Below are 4935 nucleotides of genomic sequence, written 5' to 3' on the forward strand. Positions count from 1 at the left end.
AGAATTCTACAGGTCTCATGGAATGGTCTCAACAGACCTGCTGGGTCACAGTCACGCTTCGCTTGCTTCCAGCTCCATACATATGGCTGGACGTCTCGGCGAGACTGTCATCGGCCCAAACCGCAGGGGACACATGGGCTTTCATTCCAGGATTTCGCCCTCATTTTTGTCGAGAAAGCTGTAGTGACGTTTCAAAACAGATCTGTGTCCATATCTGAAGATTGTCACCCGGTTCGTAAATACACTCGGGGTAGTTTGAGATAAGAAAATGGGGTTTTGGAAGAAAACGATAAATTATCCACCTCTCTCACCGCTCCTGGGAAGCCGAAGAGAAAGAGAAACTTTTCAGATGCCGACTCCAGCATCTGCATGACGTGCCGCTGCTGACCTCGTGGGGGTGTTGCTCCCCTGTAAGGTCAGAGGGGACCCCCATGCCCATCGCTGGGGCGACTCCCACCAGCACCCACGAGGGCCACCGAGCAGCGTGCTCAGCAGACGTGGCGTCTGCGCTGTGAGGCTGCCGAGTGGGCCAGTGGCTGGACTCTCAGGAGGTTCCCACGGTGACCGTCCCGGCCCCAACCCTGGAACTCCACGTGCTCTGCAGGCGGGTTTGTTGGGGGGCTGGTTGCACCGACGGCCCTCGGCCCTGGGGTCCTCGTTTCCCACGAACCGGCACCGGCACGCCCCGGCCAGGGCCCCATCCTGGCCCGAGCTGAGCCTGAACCATCTGCCGCCCCCAGGGGAACGAGGCTGGAAAACCCACCTCGACGAGGCTCCAACGGCCAGAGTCCGGACAGCGTGAGCGTCAAAACGGAAAAAGACTTCTCTGGGCCAGATGCAATCGATGACTTTAAAATCCATGAGGTTATCACAATGTCAAGAAATGAAGACTCACCGGTCACTTGAAGGGTGGTATTTATCCCGTCTTCCCCTCTGGGTGACCAGAAAGCTGGACTTTGGCCCCAAGGAAGGGGCCCCGCCCCCTTTGCCTCTGCAGGCACCTTGAGCCTCGCAACACTTGGGTTGGTCAAATCGGAAGCACGAGGCGTTTCTCCAGCAGCGAACCTTCCCTCCACGTCCATAAAGATCCAGGACGGCGGGGGGCGGGGGTGCTCCCGGGTCCCACGAGGAGGCCCGGCTGCTGCCCGTCCTCGGGACCTGTGTGGATGGCGGGCGGGCCCTGGCCCGAGGCTGGCGTCCCTCGTGCCCCACTTCAGGGGACTGCGGACATTGTTACCTGCCTCAGCAGCCCCCCGAGCTGCAGCTCTCAGACGATGATCCCACCCCGTGATGCCCGCCGTGGGCCCCCTCTCCAGCTTTGCCAAGCTGGCTTTGTCTCCGGGAGGGACCCTAGTTGCACATCGCTCCTTGAGGGCCACTGTGCGAGAGCCTAGAATGACCCCGGAAAGCCAGCTGGGCTTCCTGCCGGGGCTACGTGACTGGCCGATCTCTCTGCAACCCACGGGCACGCAGAGCCCCGGCGACCCCTGCCCGCCCTTACCAGCCCCCTTCGAACACCCCAAGGACAGCAGCCCCCACGGGGTCCTGTCCTACGATGACAGCTTTTCTTGGGAGAACTCCAGTCATAGCACAATTGTTTCAACACGAACCGCAGACCGGTCCCTGTGATTTGTGCTCCGACTGCCCGAGTCACGAGAACTTCGTACAACAAACCACGAGGCATCTACAGCATCTCAGACAAATGGGAACCGGTTGCCCAGTCCTGTCCCCAGACCGCTCTGCAATTAGGGGGCCTCTGGGGAAAAGTCGGGGAACCGGACAAGCCGAAGGGCCGGGAAGGGGCGGGCCCAGCGTGGGACCTGCCGCCAGAGCGCCTCGGGGGGCCTCGGGGGGCCTCGGACGCCAGAGAATGCCTGGTCTCACTTTCCTCAGCTAGCAAGTGGAGTGACAGGGTCTGCTCAAAGGATGGGCACGGGATTTCGGTCTCTGCACGACCCGATTCTCCTTCTAAAACAGGCGGCTTCGCGTTTCCATCCCGTCCTGCGCCTCGTTCCTGAGATTTGACACAACACACGCTGCTCCTGCCTGCAGTTTCCAGTGAATCAAGGGGCCCAGAGGTCACTGGGTTGGGGGGGGTCCCAGGTGCCTTGGGGCCGGCGGGCCTGGTCTCCAGCTCCAGGTCACACTGTGCAGTGCCACCCAGCCTCTCCCCGAGCGGCTAACTCCCTTCTTCCCGCCATCCCCGTGCCTCTAGGCCCGGGCTGTCCCGAGCCGTGTGCCCGTGCGGCCCTGCCTCATGGCTCGGGGCTCGGGCTGCAGTGGGGTCTGTCTGCTCTTGGTCGCGCGCCCCTCTCAGTTCTTGAGTTTGGTGGGAGGCGGCCCAGGGCCACTGGCTGGCAGGGTGCTGGCTGGCAGGGTGCTGGCTGGCAGGGTGCTGGCAAGGCGGCTCTCATGGTCAGGACGGTGGTGATTTATGGGGACAGGGAGAGGATCACGGGGGTCCGCGGGCTGGTCTGGACTCCTCGACCTCGGTTAATGTGCTCTTTCGGGCCTGAGAGGAGGCCACACGGAGCGTCCATTTCATGGTGATTCATTAGGACTTCCGGGCCTTTCCTGCATGTCTGCTACGATGACGGCCCGAAGCGACCCAGGGCTTTGCTCTCCCAGGAGGAGAGAGACAGCGAATCAATTAACAGCCATGACGCCGATATTCATTCCACTGAACTAGGTTTACTGTGGGGCAAGCCAGAAAAAACAATAAACTGAATAAAAAATTCACAAACAACTGTTTTGGAAATGTTCCCAGTTTTATTGAGCTGCGACAGAACACCGTGCGGGTGCACGGCAGGGTGGCCTGACTCGCGTGTGTCATGACGTGGTGACCAGTAAGTTTAGTTCGCACCCAACGTCCTCGTAGATACAAGAAAAAGAAAAAGCTCAGAATGTCCCCTGGCGGCCTTCACGTGCAGCGCTCAGCAGCATGAGCCGTGGCCACCAAGTGCCACCAAGTGCCACCAAGTGCCCTGCGTCCACAGGACTAGCATCTGGCAGTTGGCACCTTCTAGACCTTCCCCGATTTTGCCGGTGCCCACCCCCGCCTCTTGCAACCAGCACCGTGCTCTCCGTGTGAGCTTAGCTATTGCTTTTGTGAGGTCCCATGTGCAAGAGAGATCACATGGTGCTCGTCCCCGTTGTCTGTCTGACGTATCGTGCTCAGCGCGATGTCCTCAGGGTCCACCCACGTGGTCGCAGACGGCGAGAGGTCATTCCTTTCCATGGCTGAGTAATACTCCAGGTATATACACGTGTCGTTTCTTCACCCATCCGTCCCTCAGTGGACACTCAGTCTGCTCCCATATCTCGCCTAAACACGCAGAAGAGGGATCGTCGGTCACAGGCAGCCCTATTGCTAATCTCTGAGGAACCGCCACAGTGGTGCCACCGGTCACCCCACAAGCGGTTCTGGGGTGTCAGGCGCGGCCACGCCCACGTGTCCCCACAGGGGCGGCAGGCAGTGCTGCAGGGGGCCCCGGTGGGACTTAGTCACCGCGCGGCCCCTACAGAGAAGTCGGCGACGCGTTTGGGAAGCCCGCCCTCCTCTCCCGCCTGCGCGTGCTCCGGCTTCCATTCCCCGTGGGCCGGCAACACCACCGAAGTTTCTCTTCTCCTCGTCCCCCAAAACAGACGGGGTGCCTTTAACCTCTGTGAGGGCGCAGAGGGGGTCGAGCGAGCTGGCTGGGATGTGACAGAGCTGGGCTGGCCCTCTGCCCACCCCCGCGCCCCCCTTCTCCTGCGGCCCCCACCTGCCACCCTGGCCCCCGCCAGCCCCCCCCCACCCCGGCCCCGGTTCGTTTTATTCTTGGCCTGAGCTCGACACTTCCCGCCAGCAGCATATGCAAATGGAAGCTGTCTGGGCAGCCCCAGCCCCGGCGTGTCGCAGGAGGGCGGGGCTTCCGGGGGTTCCTTTATTTTTTGCCTTTCTGATTATGTTTTTGCGTTTTCCACGACAAGCTGGCACTGTCTTGTAAGCAGCAACGTCCTCCTAGTGGGTTTGCGGGGCGGGCGGCTTCCACCTGCCCCCCGTGTGATGAGTGACAAGTGGGGCCGAGAAGAGCATCTTCCTCGTGAACTTGGCCCAGGCCTGGCTGGCATCGTCCCTGAGCCAGACGGTGGGGACGCGGGGGTCAGGTGGCGAGCAGGGAAGACAGATGTTTCCATGTGCGACCAAAACGCGGAATGGTGTGCACAATGGCGGAGCGACCGCTCGTTTCTGGGGACAGGTGGAGGAGGGGGCGACACGCTCCCGGGGGCCATGGGACGCACCTCCCCAGGTAGTGGTGGCTGAGCCGGAGCCGCCAGCTGGGGGCCAGGGCTTCCGAGAGACCAGTGTGGACAGGTGTGGAAGGGCACGGGACCCCCGGGGCTGGTCGCGGGGGGGCCCTGGTTCCACGGAGCCTTTTGGCAGGACTGGCGTGAGGACCCCTGTGCTGCGGGACGAAGGCCGGGCACGCTCACGCTGGTGGCAAGTCCGTCTGCAGTGGCAGCGCCGTTGCCCGTTTCCGCCAGCTGTGGGAAGGGGCCCAGTTTCTCGGCACCCCCAGGGCGTTTGGGGGCGTCACTGTGTTTGTCTTGGCTGTTCTGATGGGAGTATAGAGGTAACTTGTGTGGCCTTAACTTGCCTGATGGCCTCTGACGGGGCCGACCTCGTGTCTTCTGTGGTGAGATGTCCCCGCAGGCCCTTGGCCCCCACAGAACGGTCCTTTTCCTGACCTGCCGGGGGACAGACGTGAGGGGAGGACGGGCAGCTCCAGGGAGACCTCTGTGGGGAGGGGACGGCTGTGTCTGGATTGCGTGGTGGCTGTGCGAATCCGCCCACGGCAGTGAGGACACGCACACACGCTGACCCAAGGCGGGTCTGTGGTTCTGATGACGAGGTGCAGCTGGGGACTCCGGGGGTGCGGGGGGCGCAGGGGC

The 4935-nt window shown here is 62.1% G+C and overlaps 1 long non-coding RNA gene across 1 annotated transcript; it reads left to right on the top strand.

Annotated features, from left to right (window-relative positions):
• The first annotated feature begins 1372 nt into the window (after positions 1 to 1372).
• LOC120589587 (uncharacterized) lies at positions 1373 to 2746 on the top strand. The gene is made up of 2 exons (XR_005649540.1): positions 1373 to 2058; positions 2559 to 2746. It is a non-coding gene; the product is annotated as an uncharacterized LOC120589587 (long non-coding RNA).
• Positions 2747 to 4935: the final 2189 nt, after the last annotated feature.

Source organism: Pteropus medius, unplaced genomic scaffold, assembly GCF_902729225.1.
Source record: "Pteropus medius unplaced genomic scaffold, Ma_sr-lr_union100, whole genome shotgun sequence".
NCBI classification, from domain to species: Eukaryota; Metazoa; Chordata; class Mammalia; order Chiroptera; family Pteropodidae; genus Pteropus; species Pteropus medius.